The following is a 21,953-nucleotide window of genomic DNA, read 5'->3' as shown; positions in this document are numbered from 1 at the left end:
GTAAATACGTACGAACAACGAAATGGATATTGCTCAGAGAGTCAATGGGGTCCCGGAGGGTCGTTCTGATTTAAATGAGAAATGCTTCGCTGCGAAAACCATGAATTCCAATGCCTTCTTGAATATAAATTCGAGGTCAACGCGGGGCTGCTGAATTCTTGATTCTGGAATTCCTCCGGTCTGGATTCGAGTCCCGAACACCTCCCGAGATGGTAAATAATTATGTAACATGTCTGGTCGTTGACAATAACAAATAACCGCGGTAAGATGTGATCTGTGACTCGGTTGATGATGAAAAAATTGGATTGTTCAAGTCGACAAAAGGACTATCATTTTTACATTCAACTCTATAATTCGTACTATTGCTTAACATTTTTTAATCAGAGTTGTTGACATCCAGCGTTCAGTCAGTCAATTATATAGTGGCTTAAATTTTTTCCAACGGAGAGTCTGCGGAGACTGAAAAACCTGAAAGCTTCGGAATTGTCTCGGAATTATATCTGTAAGAGTCTGGAATTTACTTTCAACATTCAATTTGCATTTATTTTATAATTACCTTGGTTCCACGCGGGGCTTCGAATTGTTATGAACAATTACAAGATTGTGCTTTCTTCTTTTTTTGTTTCAATTTCGGGAGTATTTCTTTGCGATGACTTCAATCAGTTTCTTGTCCATTTAAAGCTGTTCGAAGGATTCAAATACCTATATAGAGTTCAATATTGTGAGTGATATTTTTTTATTCAAACTCCACAAATAAAGATCCACGATTTCTGGTTCATCGGTGCGAAAGTTTCAAAAACTTGTTCGTGGAATTTCGATGATCAGTACTCTCGATATTAAAAGTTCTGCAAGTTCATCAGTCGTCTAGCAATAAGCGAGAATTTCACCAATATGCCAATTGTTTGAAACGATTTGTCGAATCGATGCAGCCTTACGCAGATCAATCATATTATTAGCGAACATTTTTTACATAGATGCTAAATAATTTTACTCCAGCAGAGCTGCTGGGAGTAAAACAGACGAGAAGTGGCAAACACGAGATGATATTAAATTGCGGAGGAAATGTCTCATCTGTAACAGGAGGCTTCGTGTCGACGGAAAACCGTCTGGTTTATCGGAAGAACGTGACGTTCGTGCGCCCTTCCACGTTCGTTATATTACCGCCCCTCTCTCTGTAAAATATTACAGCGCGAGCAGTTATTACAAACGCGCCGTTCTGCCTTACCGACTGAACCCAAACTCGCATTATTTTATGTACGCTAATCGCGAATACCGGAAAGCGGCATTCAATTCGCCACACGACGCGCATAATGTGTAATCCTGACTTTGAATTGACTTCGCCGTTGGCAAAACCCAACAATACAGTTTTGCCTGATTGTTCAACAGTTATTGGATTAACCAGATATTAGCAATCTACTGCTGTTCTTCGAATATAAGCTATTGCTTCATTCGGCCGGGAATTTGTGCATGGGTATATTTTAAATAATAATCATGTAAAAAGTGTGTGGAATGAATTTGATGTAGCGGATCTGTTACCGACAGTTGGTAACTCTTTCGCCAGCCAACCTAGACACGGTAACTTCAGGACTTAAAATTCCCACGTGAAAGAAGCGTAACTTATCCTACAATTTGTTGGTACCATTGAACGGTTTAAACGTATCACCAGAAACATCGACGAGGAAAATATCTTCCAGTGTCGACTGTTTTGCAGCCGAAGAGTGCTGCCGCTATCGGTAAAATGTTGCCCCCGAATCAAAGATTGTTTCCAAAGGAACTAGAGATTCACGTTGGTAAAGCATTATTAAATTCATCGCAAAATTTCTAATGACTTTCGATTGAAATAATTATATACTAGGATTATACAGGCTTCTTGCTTATTTATCGTTAAAAACAATAACGAATAGTAATTTGTTGTCTCATTCGAAATTTGGATAACAATTTGAATCGCTCGGCCACTTGGGAAAAAATTATACCGGTAAATACTTGAAAGCTGGCTTCGCTTATATACGACAAGTTAAACATAGATCAAATTTTTTATTACAAACGCTGACTTTGACTGTGGATCTTTGTTTTGTTTGTGAGAAAGGCAGGTATAATGCAAAAAAAATTTAATATAGCATTAATATACTTTGTCTTTTCGTTTTCTTTACTTCGAACTTTTCTTGCAACGTAAAGTTTCTCAATTTATTACATTTTATATTTTTTTTTTTATTCGTAATGCTGTTTGCAGCAGATATACCGAAAAACGAATTGATGAATTTCGGTTTATCGACAAGAAATAACTAATTTTCGGGAGAATAAATAGAATTACTTCATCGTGAATTCCTAATCGTTGAAACGGATCAATTCGTTCCAGTTCTTTAAAATAATCAACATTACCATTAATACATACTTGACGCGTACGGCATGCAGTGAGAAAAATTTCATTTGTTACAGTAACTAGAAAAATTCAGTAAAACAGGTATCTTTAAAAAAAGTGTTTGAATATTGTTGGAATTACGAAAAGCGAGGTACGCCTAACCATTTTGCGCTATTGCCGATCCTTTTTTGGCAAGTGCAACGCAAAATCAGTTCGATCAGTTTACTCTACTTTTTCAGTTAAATAAGGCTTTAACGTCAATTTATTGTTGCACAAGCATTAAATTTTCGCAACAGTTACAAGAAAATATAGTAACAGTGCTCGTAATGAGATATAATAGTAACGGATACTAGACTTTGTGGTAATAGCTAGAAAACTAATTTTCATTTTGTACCTAGAACAATATTTTTCGATTGTGGCAAAAAACGAAAGTAGTTAAGTACTGAGCGGTAACCGGAACTAAAAATTTTCCTCAATGTGGAAACTCTACAACATTGCATGACTCCTCGAACATCAAGTATGACAACCCAATCTCAGGCAGATTTTGTAGCGTTGTGCAAAATTAGGCCGTAGATAAAGAAAAAAAAAAACGAAAACAGAGAGTTAATTAAATGCGAATAGGCGGGTCCAAGTTGAACTAATTGTAATTAAACAGAACACATGTCGCTGCTTTTTTAACATGTGTCGGACGCACCTTGAGATATGCAAATGTGCGAGCACGCCATTCATAGACATTATTTTTCCATTGAAATTACGAATGAAAAAAATTATCCAGAAAAAATATTACGCGTAATCTTCGCACTTGATTTACACTCTCGTGAATGAAATGCAAACGTGAAAAGACTGCGGATATTTTACCTGATAATCGTAGCGCGTACGCGTGCAGCTCGCACTGAAAGACGTGCAAATTTCGGCCTGTCGCACCCCTATAAATTGGCGAATACGCAAATTGAACGCAACCCAGAGATTTCTTTTTTTTTGTTCAGGTACTATATTGTTTTTTCATGTAAACGTGGCACAGCATAACGTGATTCGTTGAATATGATGTAAAGGTGCGGTGCTAATATCAGGCGTATCACTTTCGCGTCAAGCTTAATTAATTCTGACCGTTTACGAAATTGCGAACTCGTCAACGTCAGCGTGCAGAAAAAAAAAAGAAAAAATTAACGAATATATATACATATATATGCGCTTTAATATTTGAGATAAAGAAAACTGCGAAACGTTTCTTTCGCCAGCTTATCTTCACAGTTGGAAATGCCTCGCATAATTCAAATGCATCTCCGTAAGTAAGGTATAAAATCCTCTCTTGGCCGGTGAATACGAAACTACGGCCTTGACTCACGTTCTGTTTGGACAGCTCTCAAGAAGCATATAAACTAGTTGGAATAGATGAGGTATTGTTGATCACCTTGGGTACAGCTGACTATCGTCCGCTGCTAATCTACATGATAAATGTTCAAGGGGTACATAATTACGTGGGTGTGTAGCTGGTATAATGCCTCTGGACCAGGTATTCAAATTTGGCCATTCGATTTTACTGGAATAAAATTATACGTGGTCGGAATTGTCAATAACTAATTCCGGGACACCAAATCTTAAACATCTAAAAACTCTTATAGTGGCAAAGTATAAGAATTATATTAGAAGCCGTGTTTTGTGACTTACTTATACATGCGTATGTAGCTGTATAAATATAGAGATTGATAAATCAAGAAATTTCGTCGCAGATGGTCATCAAATTAATATTTGTTTCAACGTTTCCGTCGGGCCCAGGCGGCCATCTTTTTAGGTTACAAAAAATAAAACAGAAGAGAAGGTAACTGATAGAATTCTATATCAAAGGAAGTGACACCATCTTGTAATCGATTCTCATTTTACATTCGATCATACTGTAACGATTTCGGATCTATTTTTCGACTAATTGTAAACCGAACATCCGGAAAAGAAGAGACTTCCTCACATAAAGGCGTTCCTATAACATCTCGTCCATAAGTTTGTGACCAAATTTGTAAGTAATATTATTATAATCAATCCGAAATTGTAACATTTATTCCGGAAATTTTTTGTCATTCACCTTATCGTACTCATTGTTAAAATTAATTCCTCACCTAGTCCATAATTTACTCTCAAAATCTCATGTATTATCTTTTTCGAACCGCTTTTGATCTTGAAATCGACAGTTGGTGAATAATTCACCTTTTCAACTATTTTTTTACTCCTGCTCCTCAATATGATCGTAAACGTAACAAGCAGAATATTTATTGTGAGTTCCGTTTAATATTACCCAGTATAAGGGATAGTTATACAACTCTAAGCTTTTTTTTTTTTTGTTGTTTTATTTTTTGTAACTTAAAAATTGCCGGTTGGATTCGGTCGAAACATTGAAATAGATTAAATTTCTTTATTTATATAAGAGGAGTTTTTTTTATTTTATTCTTTGACCGAAATCGCGGCAGGTTTCTTGAAATATACGCGATTTACAGGTAAAAAATTACATATTGCAGGAATATTTCATAGACGTTTCCGCGGGTTTTGATTATATCGTGAAAGAAGCCCGCATTACATAAACTTCAATTCACGGAGAATGAAGCAGCGTACTCAGACGTCTCTAATTGGCGCGTACATGCCGCGAATATTTCGCGATGTGAATATAAAACGAATGCTCGCGAAGCGTTGAGACCCCAGACCGGAAGTGAAATTCAGTAGGTTATATATACATATACATATTACATGTATATGTTTATATGCATCATCTGGACATTCCTTCGTTATGAAATCGTAGGGCCCTTGCATTATATACACCTAGGAAGCGTTGCACGAAACGTCGGAGACGCTTTAATTTGCACTGAAACATTCCTCGGCGATCCGGAACGCCAGCCGAAGCTGCAGCTTACGCTTTGAGAAAAGTCGTCACAGGTCAACGTTCGTTAATCCAAGCGAAACGACATGACAATACGTGAAGGCTAAAGTGACATCAGGTTTTACGGACATTGCCGAAGTTTCGAAACGTCATGTATAAGTGATTCCAAATATTTTTCCGATCACTCTGCACACTTTTTATATGGATAACAATTGAGGATGAGAATTAAAAAAGGCTCGAGTGCCATTTTCTTTTTCTTTGAGATAATTTATTTCCTTAAAAGACAACAATTTTTTTGCTAGAAAATTTTTCTACCAATTTATTGTTAAATTGGTGATTTGTTTTTTTAAATTAAGATAATTGATCATAAATTTTCCCGTGACCTTTGTTCTCTCAACCCTAGATTCACACCGTGAGGAATAGTTCGTCAAAACATACGAGATATGGAAATGGCGAATTGGACCAAGGGTGCGAAAAATTTTGTCGATGTGAAATGAAATTCGACTGAGAAACAAATCGATGTTGGACCACGTTGAGTTTTTGAAAGTCGCTCTATTGTTCCTCTTTAACTATTAGAAGGAATAGGTTTACTGTAAATATATCTATGTACTTGAAATTAATGAAGAGAAAAATCAGCAAATTATAGAAGCAAGGTCGATGAACATACATTAATTTTGTAAATCTTGTAACATTAGCTTTGCAGCTAACTGCAATTATGTAATTTAGCGCCTTTGCTCATCTGATCTTGCGAAATGCTCCGTCCACGCAGTCGATGACCCGTTGAATTACGACTTAACGCAGCTTACGTCTATAACAGAGTCTGAAAATTGATGAATTATTCATGTAGGTCTGATGCTCCGTTATAGCGAGCGCGATTCGGACGGCAGGACCAACCGACGGTGTTATAATTGCCAAATTTACATATTTATTTGGCAGATACCACATTGAGGTTCCTCGCCACGTGAATAAACGTGCACTCTGCCTTAGGGGAGACCCCATCATCGCTGCCTGACGTTGGCCATCAAGTGCATTCTCTTAGAACGTGCGAGATCATCTCGTCACGGTGCCTTGATATTTCATCATAGCAAAAAAAAGTACCCAAATCTAGCGGAAGTCCGACGTGAAACAGTGTGTTTCGTTTCGAATCGACATTTTTTTTTAGAGAGAAATTTTTTGTTCTAGGTACACGAAGAAAATCAGTATTCTAGCTGTTACCGGATACTATTCATTCTCATTATCATCACTGTTACTATATTTTCTTGTAACTGTTGCGAAAATTTAATGCTTGTGCAACGATAAATTGACGTCAAAGCCTTATTTAACTGAGGAAGTAGAGTAAACCGAAGAAACTGATTTTGCGTTGCAATTACCAAAAAAGGATCGACAATAGCGCAAAATGGTTACGTGTACCTCGTTTTTCGTAGTTCCAACAATATTCAAACAGTTTTTTTTTTAACGATACCTGTTTTACTGAACTTTTCTAGTTACTGTAAAAAATTAAATTTTTCTCAGTGCTGAGAAGCTTATTGTAAATAGTAAAGAATATAAGAAGGATAAGTCTTGAATCCAATTTTTAAAAGTCACTTTCGAAATCTACATCAACTCGACAAAATTGTTATTACTCACAATCAGCCACATTCAATGACGCAAACTTTATCTTAAAAGCATTTTGTAAGCCAAAGCTTGAGCGATTGGAAAGTTATAAGCCTTGACTGAAAAGTCAATTTTATGTCATATAAATCATCTGTGAACATCTGTAACATCTGAACCATTGATTTCATAGCGAAAATTGAAATGCCACTTTTGTAGAAAATTCTTCCCCATGTTATTTAAATGCGAAAGCTTCGAATTCCGCCAGAGAGCGATCGTTAGAATAAATTGCGGGCTTCAAGAGATAACTTAGCTCCAATTTTGTTATAATTATCAACTCTACTATCGAATGCAGATTCTTTCGATGATTAATGGCGTTTTTTAAATATTGCGAACATCATTTTCACACCGTAAGGCCTTGAGCAGTGTGGTTTTGACGCAACATTTTTAGCCATGTTTACCGATCGGATCGGCGCGCGATATTGGCTGAGCTCTGTAAACGGGGATTCGAACGAGTCGTCGACCAATCAACGCTTCTTCATCCCATCTACGCAAATTCGATAATCTCGGTTGGATTATTACTCGATTAACGTCGGCAACGCTGCGTGTTTGTCGACAGCTTACAGTGGCTATCGTGCAGACACAATCGGAGTACATTATCAGCAGCGATTTCTCAACTTCGCAGGGATTCGGCAAGGTCTTGTAAAAACCCAGGACAGTCTGCGCTGACCGGATAACCAAATTCTGACAAGACCATCCATCGTTAAAATCGCCAAAGTCTGTATGCGGAAGGATTTAAATTTCGCGGGAGCGCAGAATTTTATCTGGGAAAATTTGGACCGCGCTAAAATTCACAAATGTCGGTTTTACGCGAGTCTGATACGGGTTTTTGAAAGCGGTACTGCAACACGCGTGTTCGATAAAAAAAAGAATTCACACTCACGGCTTTACTGCGAAATTCAAATTAGCTCGTACATTTTAATCTCAGGCAAAACTGTTTGAAGTTGAAAGCTTTTTCTACCGCGAATATTTACCTGTACGCTATTGCTAGAACGAAATCCAAGCAGGAAGAGTATGTGCAAAATACATAGAGCAATCTGTGTGCGTGTAAAAATCACGGATGTTGGTGTAAGCCTTTGAGCCCGCATCCATCACACGTCAATTTCGGAGGCCACGAGCTGTCTGGCTCTATTCGCTTGACGCCAACTCGGCTTATCGTCTATTACAATCGACCCAGTCCTACGGCAAGAACACTTCACGTGCCTGAAACACGCGCGAATTTGTAACTAGCCTTTAACGGCTCAGTCATTTCCGCAAATGGTCCATTCGACGCCGTCGTATCGTGAATTCCTATCGATCGTAGTTCAGACTTCAACCACAAGTAGAAAATTACGAGTCTAGGACTCGATCTTAAATCTCAAATTTTCTTGCGATAATTGATTGAGGAAAGTAACGACGAGAGCGTCATTTTGGTAGTAAATGAACGTTGAACAGTTTCAGTAATCTCTTTTAAGTCTCATTCGTTTGTAAGACGTTTAAAGATAAACTGAAATTATCGTGTGTCGAATTCTATTACGAGAACAAAATGCGTTCGAACCTTGCTCTGTCGTCTTTTTACGAGTCAGCGGTACACGGATATGGATTTTATACCTTGTACCTCGTAAAATCAAGGAAAAGACAGCAGTACCTGAGCCCTGTTAGTTTTCCCGGCAGTAAACACGTTCAAAGGAAAAACGAAACGAGCGAAAACGAAGAAAATGGTAAAACAAATAAGGAAGTAAGAAAGCACACGTCTGATCGAAGATCTTCGATGGTTTCTTCCAACAGCGGACTGGGAAACGGACTCCAGCAATTTCTTATGACCACTCTGGTTAACAAGATGAAATAACAATGTTAGAGCGAAATAGAAAGCGCGTTTAGTACCTGGACAAAGCAAGCGATAAATTGTTCTTTAAATTTATATTCAACTACGACGCTTCGAAGTGGTCAAAAATATGGTGGACTCGTTTCGTTGAGCAAAAACTTTCGGCCAATTCCAAAAAAATATTTTCTCAACTGAAATTATCCGTCGTAGAGTGAAATCGAACTAAATTATTGGATTTTCAGCCATTTTAAAAGGATTTCAAATCAAACGTCGCTGTCTAAGATTTTATTTGCAATTCTAGTATTTTATGTTCCGGTACACTTGGAGAGATCTTCGTAGCTTACAAACATAATAAATAATTGAACACTCAATTTGCGCTTATCTTGTAATAAAATTAATAACAAGTATCCATTTTTGGCCACGATTTTCCTTCAACCATGCAACGCCTGGATAATATCTTGCTATTAAATGCAAAAAATCTTACACGATTTCGCGTCATTCTTGTTGTGTAGACAAGGACTTACTTTGAAAATACTCGTTATTAGTGCCACAGTTTTGCGAGAGACAGCGCCGACACCTAATCCCACACAATGGCTGGTCCCGGAGGCGAAATTTCGAAGCAGCCTCAGAAACGTGGAAAATGTCTGTAAAAGTGAAGTGCAGATACGTCGGTAGTCCGAAAAAGTTTTTGAAAACAAGCGGCTTTAGACTGGCCGTTAGCCAGCCTTCAAACTTCTCGTTGTCACATTGCAGGTTCCAAATTCATAAAAAAAAAAAGAACAATATCCAAATTTAGATTCGTGATTAACGATTTCAAAGCCCTCGGATACTCAGATATTACATGAAAACATGCTGGTTGTGTTTTTTTATTTTGAACCACTCTAATGCATCCACCGTTACAAATTTTTCAAGTCTGACCTTGGATTCGTTATCAGTGATCCAAAAAACCTCCCCCTACCAATTTCTACCAAAATCGGAACATTTTTAGATTTTTTTTCCACCAAATTGGATTATCAATTTGGATTTCGCAATCTGACTTCAGATTCGCGATCAGCCACGCAACAAACCGACGAGTATCAGTTTTCATCAAAATCCAAATGTTTTTAGTTTTCTTTCAGCTTATTGAACACGCCAAATTTAAATTTTGTAACTTTGACCTTAGATTCGTGATTGGCTACCCAAAAAACCTCGCGATACCAATTTTCATTCAATTCCATTTATCCATTCTTAAGATATCATCATCTTATTTGATTTTTTGCAATCTTGTACTTAAATAATTGAAAAAGTACTAAACCAATCAAAGCCAAAATCTGATGAGTTCTAAGTTGGGGAAAGCCGCGTTAATGGAGATGAAAATCATTAAAATCCACTAACTCGTTCTCGAATGATCGTCGGACAAAAAAATCGATCCCATATTTACATCCACACAAACACACAGACGTTCATCCGTAAATGATTGGAGGTGATTATCCAAACTATCTAAACTTCAAATCGTGGTGCTCCAGTGAAAACTCAACTTTTCATTTTCGAGGTGATTACAATGACATCCTTTTCTCTATGAAAACAGAGAAACGGGAAGTTAAAAAAACGAACCGCCGAGCCAAAACATCGCGGAAGAGCAAAAATGTAGGTACTTCGTAAAATCTACTCAACTCCCGCATCTCGCGAATTATTCACCAGGGAAGAAACTCCTTCATTTAGGGATAACTTGGAGCCAAGCATAACAGCCGATGGATTCGTGGTGGGAGTCGCTCTGAGTCACCGGCGTTTCCCTGGCGAGACAATTCGGGAGCCTAGTCGGACTTTTCTGCCGTCGAATCTTCCACACGAGACGTGCATCCTGTGGGAAATCCTTAAGGGAGTTTTATAACCCTCCGGAAATGCGTTCGCTTGTTGAATCGGTCGATAGGAAATACAATTCGAAGCAATTGCACCAAAAGATATCCCCGCGTAAAAATGAAACCTTTTTCATGCTTTGCAAAAATATAATTAATGCAAAATATCCATACACGATAAAATTTTCAAAAAAATTACGTAATTGATGTCAGAAACTCAGTGTGAGAACGAAGTTGCGAATTTTGAATTCCTGACCGACGCGTCGCGACGTACTTAAGGATTTGTAATTTAACCTGCTGAACAATTGATTTTGTTGCATGAAAGTTCGGCGAAAGAAAACCGCACGCTAAGTTTTAACGCGTATCAATACAGAGGAATTGCAATTTTGTATTCCAGCAGCAGCGGCTTGATCTTATAATCCACTATTCTACAAACGCAGAGCTTATTCGTAGCACGAGTGCACCTTTAACTCAGAGCTTTTCGCGGATATGACTCATCCTCTGGTACGGGATTCATTCCAGCTACGTATCATATCCTTGGAGAAGAGCGTCGCTGAGACAGGAGTGTGAACGCGGTTGGATTTGGCGGTGACGAATGCTGCTATCATGGAAGTAGATACATTGCCATAATTCTTTTTCTCGAGAAAAATTATCTCTTTATACATTGTATACGGAATCCAAGAATCGCGGGTGTATTTATTCTGGATAAAGAATTTTTTACGGTACTTGTGCTTCGTTATAAGCTTGTAGGCATATAATTCACCAGATAAGAAATTGACAGTCACGTCAAAACTCGAGAGTTCAAAGTTTCGAATTCTCGTCGAGTATAAGACAAGAATATTGTTGAAGTTGTACTCGACGACACGTTGTGATAATTTCATTCTTTACCAAAGAAAATCGAGTCATTTGTTATAGATGGATATTTAAATAACCCAAAGTCAATGAAATTTTACATGGCTTGAAGTCGGGACATAAGTTGGAAAAATTAAAATCGAACTGAAAGCTAGACAAACAAATATTTATTAATTATTGAAGCTACGGAAAGATCAAGTACGAAGAAAAGAAAGTTCTACAAAGTTTGAAGGATACGAAAAAACACGTTTTAACTCAATTACCGAGAGTTCCCTACCAGCCGTGATTTCAACGTAATTTTCATGGGTAAAAACGACATAATAATTCACCGAAAGAGTGACGCGGTGCAGTGCCTAATGGCGTTTCATTTTTAATCGTCGATCGGCAGGAGGAAAATACATCCGTATAAAAATGGCACGTCATACTGGTGATTGCACTGTGCCTGGTCCAAACTCTCGGTCTAAAAATACATTTTTTTCTATTATTCCCGGCTCGTTACTTCCGGCATTACTTTTTAGGGCAACGGGTAATCAGCGGCTTCTCGTGAAACGCGTATCCTGTAGAGCGAGAAATCGATTTGGCGTATAATTAAAGAAGAGTTTGTTCGAGCCGTTTCTTCTCCGACTCTTACAAGCAGCCACTGAAAGCTCGCGAAGCTTTTGGGGATGCTGCACAAATGCAGAACTGCAAGTACTGCGATCGTGACAAGTTGAAATCCGCGCGATAGAGAAATAAAAAAAATAAATAAAAAATAGTTAATTCTTGCGAAGGACTCTCGCGTATATTCTACTAATTAATTGATCGTAACGGAAATGAAGGACCCTCTGCCGTGTAATCGCAATATGCACCCTTCGTGAGACCATTAATACTGCAATCTTTTGTTCCCATTGTGTTCGGTGCTGAGAGTGATATTTTTCGGTAATCAGCTTATAACGATCAGCCATAATAATCGCTGACGAATGGATTATTTCACACCTATGCCCAAACACCATTGTTACGAAACAAATGTCCTGCGTGATAGCTGCTCCTATCTTAATAGGGGTTAAATTGGTTCTGAACGGCAAAAGAAACATATTTTCTATAATTCGTATTCTTTTATTTTCATATAATCAAAGAATTATTTTATTCAAGCTTTAAGCGTATAAGAGAACAATGCTTGAACAATGTTTTACGTAATATTCATCAGATAGTTTTGAAAATTCAGCCGTTGAGAACTGGTCTTCAGGATAACTCACGATAGCTTTATCTGAAATCAATAAACCAAATATTTTCTGTTAGTAGGTAAGTATAACTCGTGATTGAAAGTAGGATTTTTTTTTCTTCGATCACAACTTATTTCACAATGTAATACACGGTGTGAATTTTACCGAAAATTGTACTTTTCTGCACACAACTCTGCCAAAAATTCAAATTTCATTTTTTTCAAATCCATCTAGAACAAGTTTAAGCTGATATGTGAGAAATGAGAGGTTAGAGTCCAAGATCGTGTAACTCAATTAGGTGTCTGGCTACTTAAAAAATTCATTGTCAACTGGTTAAACCAAATCGAATTGTTAATAATATTTTCAACAAGCTCACGGTTTTTTTCTCGCAAAACATTGAAAAGTTAATTTTATTTATACGCTATAAAGCAAGAGAAATTCCAGTACAATCACCTGAATCTGTCACCAGAATTCTTTCTCTCACCCTCACCGTGATAATCGATACGCGACTTGAGTTTCTATCTGGCTTCGCTAGCCTGCAAAAAATAAGGAATGTCAGTTTCTACTGCTTCTGCAGTACGAGAACCAACCGATACATTTCCGTATTTTTATTACCTGCATGTATCGATAAGTTGTACCGATCATTCATCGACTGCATAATGGCCGTTCGATCAAACTCGTGCCTTTCGGCAGACGTTGCTTGCTTCCTTCAGCCCCCGTGCAGTCGAAAGAGCTTGCAAAGAAGTTTTCCCCGCCGCGCCGTTGCAGGGTGGAATCGAAGGAGACCTTTTTGCGCACAATGGGGATGGAAGCCAGTCGCAAACTTGACCCGCCCAACCCTCGGATGTATTTCTTCCACGGTTAACAGACGGTGCTTTCGTGTCTTCTCTCAGTTTGCTGCAGTCGTTATCGAATCAGACCTCGATATAGTGATAATTATGCGGCATCCAGAACCCCAGATTGTCTACCCTCCTTCCGTGTAACGGTCTACGCTGTAAAAAATTAATTTATTCATGTTACAGTTACTAAACAAGGCCGTGAAATTTGTTATTTCCTGTCGCACCAAAATCGAAACATACCAATTCAATAATCCGAAAATATGGTAAGAGTGACCATAATTAACAATAAAAAATAACACTTGCTAGATTTTCCGGACTTAGCTACAAGACTCATTTTCATTGTATATCCAGAAGCATATTTTTCTTCGATGATGAAAACTGAACATGCAGTCAAGGCCTAATAAGTACTGCATGGTAACCGCAAATAGAAATTTATCTCGTTGATTCTTGTTATCAGAAAACACTAACCGTATCAGAGTAAAAAATTCTCATCAATTTTTTTATACCTAAAAAGAGTCTGCAGGCGATCGGAACCGAACAGCAGCAGCATTAATTCGAGTCTGTGCCGGAAATCATCGCGTGCCGTTCGCCATTATGCCTTATATCCATATATATACATATATACATATATATACACTCGGTATCGTAGGTATCGTAACACGACAAATTCTAGTGGCCATTAATGTGGCACAAAAATTCACACAGCACAGAGGGGAGATTAGAAGTTGTCACATATTATTGCCGCGGGGCTGCAGGACGAGTAATTCGAGATACCAAACTGCAGAAAAACGTACAAGCGGGATAGTGGGTAATAATTTCCGCGTCTCGTTGCATCACTCATTCCGTATCGTGTCGGCTGAAGGTGCAACCTGCATCCGGTTCTGGAATAGGTACTTACAGACATGTTCTGTGCTAGTGAGGAAGCCGGAGATGAGTTACGCGATTACAGTGATATAATTTGTGGGAATTTTAACAAAACTGCAATACTGGGATTTGTCACGAATTATGATCTTCTAGTGATTTCTTGACTCTTGGGAAATGTATGTAACCTACGGTTTCAACTACAAAAGGTTTCGTGGTGAAAGGAAAGAAATGAAAGTAAATCTAGATTACTTAATTCAAGTACTAGCAATTTTTACTTTTTAGTTGTTGTGGAAATTTTTATGAATTAGTATGCTTTGCTTATTAAATTTTCAATTCACTTGCCAAGTTACCGACGGAAAAGTTTTTACTCAATCGCACTTGATGGCTAATTACGAAAACGATGTACAAGTTACGAACTTTTTCGTCGTTGCAAAACGTATTAAGATATTAAAAATGTTCTTGTCGCAATTCATCTAAGAGATCCGAATCATAACCGAAATTATCCTTGACAAATCAAAACTGAACAGATTATTTTGGTACTAAAAATAACGATCCAGTAATTACAACTCTGCATTGTGAAAAATTTCATTTGTTACAGTAACTAGAAAAATTCTGTAAAACAGGTATCGTTAAAAAAAACTGTTTGAATATTGTTGGAACTACGAAAAACGAGGTACACGTAACCATTTTGCGCTATCGTCGATCCTTCTTTGGCAATTGCAACGCAAAATCAGTTCGTTCGGTTTACTCTACTTTTTTAGTTAAATAAGGCTTTGACGTCAATTTATCGTTGCACAAGCATTAAATTTTCGCAACAGTTACAAGAAAATATATAATGACAGCGATCGTAATGAGAAAGAATAGCAACGGATACTAGACTTTCCGGTAACAGCTAGAAAACTAATTTTCTTTTTGTACCTAGAACTGTATTTTTCGATTGTGGTAAAAAATGAAAATAGTTAAGGACTGAGCGGTAACCGGAACTAAAAATTTCTCTCAATATGCGATATTATCAACAACTGATCAAACTTTGTTGATTAGAATTTTCAGTTATTGTATTTCTTTCCGTGTCCAGAAGAGGTTCCTTTCACGCATCGTTTCACTTGAATAATTTTAGATTACACAGTTCTCGATCCTTTATTTTCACACAGCGGTTTTGACTAACCAGGAACTGGTTCGTCTACCCCGTGTAATTGGAAAATGGGACCAAGTCATTAAGCACGTGAAACGAGCAACGGATACCAGAAACGCCGTCGACAATGGTACAATAAGAGGATCATGGGCCCAATTAGAGGAGCTCGTGGCGTGTGTGAGATTGCCTAAGCCGTTTAGAAATTGTATTTCCTCGCCTGATCTCAATATTGCGAATCGAACAGAAGGCGAGATCTCTTAATTGGGGGAAAAATCTGTGACCTGCTCGGTAAGGATTGTACCGTAGCACGGAATTCGTGAAATGTCATATTATACGCCCTCTATCAACGACTAATTTAGACATATGGCACGAAATTAAGGCCTCCTTATACACAAAGCGTCCCGTAAGATTAATCGAGTTTCTAATTTATCACCAGTGTCACACACACGCTTGCTCCATACATGTCCTATATTTATAGTCACCTTCCCTCCGCCCTCTCTGTGCAGCGAGTCGTGCCGCTTTTCTGTTGACGAAAAGAAGTTTACGATTTAGATTTTAGACGAACGAAAGATGCGCCCACACGCCGCATCGACCCCATTAAATCTCGCGGCATCGCTTCTGATCAGGCCTGTAGTCTTCGTATCGTCGAGCAGCGGACGAAATACACCCTTCGGGGTTCTTCCGACCGTTCGTTTTTTCACGCTGACCGCCCTCCGAAGCTTTTTACGAATATCGCGGTTTCGAGTTGCGCCGAAGGGTACGGAGTGGCAAAAAACCCTCTGACAATGCCAGAATGATTTCAGCCTTTAACGAATCCGCGAAACTTGTTCAATTACCTTGTCATTCGCAACCCTCGTTTCCCAATCTGGAGCTTAAATTAGTCGAGTACCGCCTTTGACGACAATTATTGTAAAATTGATTGTTCAGTCTGTTGGAACTTGAAGATTTTTTCAGTTTCGCATTCGCTTCTGAATGTGAACGTCGGCCTGGCTGAAATTTGTCAACTGATGGAATTGGAGAACGTATTGTTTCTGCGCATCGCCGAAAGAAAACAAGCAACGAAACAATCGCTTCGTTTCGGTTTCATCCCAACATTGACCACCGTACTCCTGTATGAAAAAAAAAAAAAATGTCCACTTGTCCTGCGTAGAGTAAACACGAGATAGGGTCTTTTTGTCAATGGACAAGGTAAACGAGCCGAATGACCAATAAATTTAATGAACCAATTACGAAGATTGTCCGAGTCCCGGCCGAAAGAATAGGCCAATCGATAATCGTTCGATGACGTCACGCTGATCGCTCGTTCAGCATTGAAAGGTGATCGAGTTGGACAACGGAAGTCAAAGGGCACCGAGAGCTTTTTCGCAGCGTGGCTCGAGCGGATTTATGCCACAGGTCGACAAAACAATTTTTTTTTTTTTATACTTGAGTTTATATTTAAATAAATGAAGTTTGCTTCTACACACTGAGAAAAATTTCACTTGTTATACTAATTAGAAAAATTCAGTACAACAGGTATCGTTAAAAAAACTGTTCGAATATTGTTGGAATTACGAAAAACGAGGTACGCGTAACCATTTTGCGCTATTGTCGATACATTTTTGGTAATTGTAACGCAAAATCAGTTTCTTCGGTTTACTCAACTTTTTTCGTTAAATAAGGCTTTAACGACAATTTATTGTTGCACAAGCATTAAATTTTCGCAATAGTTGCAAGAAAATATGGCGACAGCGATCGTAATGAGAAAGAATATTAACGGATACTAGACTTTTCGGTAACAGCTAGAAAACCAATTTTCATTTTGTACCTAGAACTATATTTTTCAATTGGGGTAAAAAATGAAAATAGTCAAGGACCGAGCGGTTACTGGAAGTAAAAATGTCTCTCAGTGTACATCGAGTAGTAACGAGAATCTCAATTCATTACCCATAAAGATAGCTATAACCAAAAGCTTCAGGACTTATTCATCGACGTAAAAAAAAAACAAAAGCAAAGTTTGTAAGTAATCAATGAATACGAAATGAATATTTTGTTTATTATTCGATGCATAGAATAAAAATTTATTTATGTAAATATAAACTGGAAAAAAATAAAAAAAATTCTGTCGAGCTGAGATTGATTGTTATTTTTGAATAAAATTGATTCAAATGCGTAACTGAAGCTTGTTTCATCGCCATTTAAAATAAATGTCTTGGAAAATAGATGACTCTTTTTTTAAAACCGAAACACCGTTTTGCTTTCTTCAAAATCGAACTTTATCCAATAACACTATTTTTCCTTTTTTATCATTTACGAAGAAGAAATGACAATTTGACATCCAGAACCCAGACCGGCGTAATGCGATCGTGAGTTGCCAAAGCGCACGCATCGTGTGTAGAAACTCAGCGACGCGGCCTAATAAATTCAGTTGTCAGACGCACCTTTCCTGCAGGCAGAGTGTAAAAAGGCGTTATATCTTCGTCGAATTGCGCAGCGCATTATCATGCGCATTTAACCTGCGTGCAATTTTTAAATCAAGAGCAATGACTGCGGCGTTTATATATATATATATAAATATATACCTATATATATATATATATATATATATGTATATATAGGTATGTCGGTTGCAAATGTCTATGCAAACACTCGAATGGAAATGTATTAATACATTTTAATGATATGCGATTACAACGAGCCGCGTCGTTAACGCCGTAATTGACGTCATAACGCGTGTTCTTAAAAACCTGTTCACGTTTGATTTTTGTATTATAGGCTCGAAGATTCTTTCCCCGAAGTCAGTGAATTGCTCTCAACGCAATTGAGCGAAGATAGAATTTGAATATTTTCTACTTTCAAGCGCCGTGACTGTAAAGACTATTCTTGCCGTTAGCCAGTTTCGTGTGAATCGGTGTAACACGATGGTCGGTGGATGCTGTGAACGATCGCAGCTGATGTGAGAAATAAAATTGCAAGTGGATAAAAGCTCCGGGCGTCTTGATCTTGCGCCAACTATTTATTAGCATGTCAAATATACGTTACGACTATTTTATTCGTGATTTTAGCTGACTTTCCACCTGAAAAAACACTATTTTACTCCGAGCAGGTATCTTGATCCGAGTAATCCAACGGTTGCCGTTTCAATAACCCTTTAAATATTTTTCTAATTACAAAAGAATGCGGTACTGTGAGTAAAACTACTTATCACACGACTATAGTTGTCAATAACACATTTTCGGGTTATTTGAATTATAACGTTGTTGAATCTGTTCCTTCAGTTTAGTTTACACGTTTCGAGTTGAATAATTCAAGGCCTCAGCATTAACTTACCGTTGCACCAACATCAAATTACCGGGTTGTTTACAAAAATCTAGAATCAAAAAAAGAAAAAAACAAAAAAATACATAGTTAAACGTAGCAGATTTTCCGGTTATACAGCTGCAAAACTGATTTTCATTTCGTAGTAAGATCTGTATTTTTCGGTAATGGTAAAAAATGGTAACGGGTAAGAAATTCGTGGTAACTGTGATAAGAAATTTCTCGTCCTGTGTGCGCAGAGATTCGGCCCCTTGGGTGTTACACCCCTGCAAAAGTGACACGACAATACGGAATAATGTCAGGGGCGATGCCACCTTTACAATTTTTCGTTACTGAAGCGTGCAACGCGTGTCGCAAGAGGGGTGCGTGCATGCGTGCACGCCGAGCAGAACCCTGCACGTAAAAATAACGGGAGTGCGTGAACCTTGGGTAGGGAGGGATATAAATCATAGTTAGAATGCGGCATGCGAGTCCTTCGGGGTTAAGCCCTCCGTGGTTCGACTAGGACCTCTGCTTCCTCCTCAAGGTTGCAGCTACTTTTGTATCGGGTAGAACGCATTTTTTAGAAATTTTTTTTTTTATAATAGATTAGATATGAATTTTTCATTTTACAGTGGTTTGAAATTAAGAAGAATCCATCAAATCCGATCGATCTCGTTCTACCTTGGCTAATTTGTTCGGTCAACTATTTACAACGGTTTTTTGGACAATATTCAATTTTTTAACATTACACGGGCAACAATTCGGATGAATAAATAGTAGTATTCAACTGAGGATTGAAAAAAAAATCAATCGTTTCCGTGCAATTGTAGAAAATAGTTGGCTAAACACAACAAGTCAAGGTACAGTGAAATCGATCGAATTTTATGGATTTTTCTCCATTTTAAAACATTTGGAAATGCAAAATTCAAAACCAAGCTATTGCTTGTAAGTTCTCTAACCTCACGAGTAGGGAAATGTTATCGATATATTCACCTACGAAATTAATTAGAAAAGTACTGATTCAAGAGTACGAACTGCCTCAAGACCATCGGAGGCGGAAGAGAAAGTTGTCGAGGACGATGGTTAGCAAAAAATGGACACTGTTGATTGATAACAATTTCACATCTGTAAGCTACGAATGTTCATCTCAGAGCATAAAAAAAAAAAAAAAGTATAAAACACCGTTATTATAAACAAAAGCTCGAATTTCCAACCCTTTGTTTCAAGTCGCTTCAGAATTGTTGATAATCTGGTAGCTCAGTTCGAGTATAATAATTGATGCACAACTCACGGTACGACTATATCGTAATAAAATGTTGAACGGTATCGATCTTTAGCCAACCTTCTTTAGCTCGAGACTCCGGGAGTAAATCATAAGTGACGGCGCGGCTCGTGCCGGCTTTTGGATCAGGGTAAAAGAAAGCGGACTTGAGCCCCGTCTAAAGCCCGACGTCTTAAATCATACGTGCTTGCCGGTAAGCCAACCCTTCCGCACTGCTAAGAAAATGAAAGACAAAATATCGCTACGCGTGAGATCTAAATACGTCTTCGAGACTCGACGCGCTTCTCTGAGCAACCAACTCGCAACCCTTTCGCCACAAACGTGTGCCGATCACCCGCGTTGTTGATTTTGGCGGGACTCTTCTTCTGGTCGATATTTTAATTCAATTAGAATAAAGGGCGCCGGTATTGACTGAAAACCAACACCTCGACCCGTCGGGGAACAAACTCGACTGCAGCTGAGGAACCCGATCGCACGACACCTTATACCTATGGTACAATGGTACGTACTTGAGAATTCTTTCTCGCGTCGGCTTTTAATTCGTATTTTGGCACGGAGACAAGAAAACAGATATGAAGATGAAAAGTAACGTCGAACAGGTGTGTTGTGTATTTGGGCAGATCCGACCATTATTTGAAAATCACTCGGAACCGAAATTTCGATGTATTGTAAACCGTACTATTTGTCAGACGTGAAAATAAGATTCAAGGTGTTTTCGATCTGAAAAAGACTCACCTTTCCGACCATCGTATAATCCGTTTTGAAGTAGATTTTCAGAAACCATTAAACAGAACTAAAAAAAAACTCGTTCGTTTCTTATATTGTCAACTTTTATGTCAAATTTGACATTTTTATCCGAAGATTCGCAGTTTCTTACGTAGAGAACTCATATCTTTCAAAGATTTTGAACTGCAATTGATATCATGAGTAATAAAATTTTCCCTGTGTCAGAAAATTGTCTTTATTTCATTTACGTTTATAGAAGAGCTAAATGTGGTATTTACTAAATTCGATAATTCTATTATCTTAACGCGAATGAATATCTCCTCAACCGTGAGAATCAGGAGTTTTGCGTATTAATACGAACCAAAAGGTATGAAAAGTACGGAAAACCGGAAATTTCATGTATAACTTCTTATATCGTATATAGTGTACAATGGCGACCATAAGTCTGAGATAATCCCTCGGAATTAATCTTCGTCTTATCGTTCCGCGACATCGACGCAGACGTAGGGATTAACCCAATTTCGAGAGGTGGTACAACAGACTTTTGACTGACACTGTGTCTACAAAGGGAATTTTAACGGCAACCAATTCTTTCGAAATTTCTCGGTTATATTTCGGGTGAAATGCTCGCTTTTTCAATAGTCGGTCGATTTCTGAAAACCTATTTTAACCTCCTTTCTTCTAAAACGAAATATTAACGTATTTTGTGATTAAAATTTACAGTACATTTTTTACGAACCCCAGTGTTTAGAAATAATTTTCCTTACAAACTATGGCAAAAATATCTAGTTATAAATACAATTACTGTTTGAAAAACTAGACAGTTGCAGTGGTTTTTAATTCAATGGAAACTGTGCAGAAATACAGGACCGAGTTTCAAGTTAACATCTATTATCCAATTCTAATTTTGTCCGTATAAATTTAAAAACACGAGTAATTGATATATCAACGGTGTAACAGTGTATCTAGCCACCTGGTTTAAAAAAAAGCGAAGTTCTAAAATTATGCTGCGAAAAAACCAAGCACGTTCTTAACAATGCTAATTATTAATTAATTAGTCATGAGTAAGTGATCCTCAGACCATTGCGTGAAAACGACGTCACAAGTATTTACATACTGTTATAATTTAGTATTCTCTGTCGTTTCTTTGCGGTTCTAATTTCCCACAGAATTGAAACACCTAATAGAGAAATGGTAACGAGAGGGTTGACCGCTCGGCGAATTCGCCCCTTATTAGATTTAATACACGCGAAAAGCATACGATAT

This window comes from Neodiprion pinetum, chromosome 1, assembly GCF_021155775.2.
Source record: "Neodiprion pinetum isolate iyNeoPine1 chromosome 1, iyNeoPine1.2, whole genome shotgun sequence".
Taxonomy (NCBI): domain Eukaryota; kingdom Metazoa; phylum Arthropoda; class Insecta; order Hymenoptera; family Diprionidae; genus Neodiprion; species Neodiprion pinetum.
The sequence above is the reverse complement of the archived record's forward strand: the minus strand, read 5'-3'. Positions refer to the sequence as shown.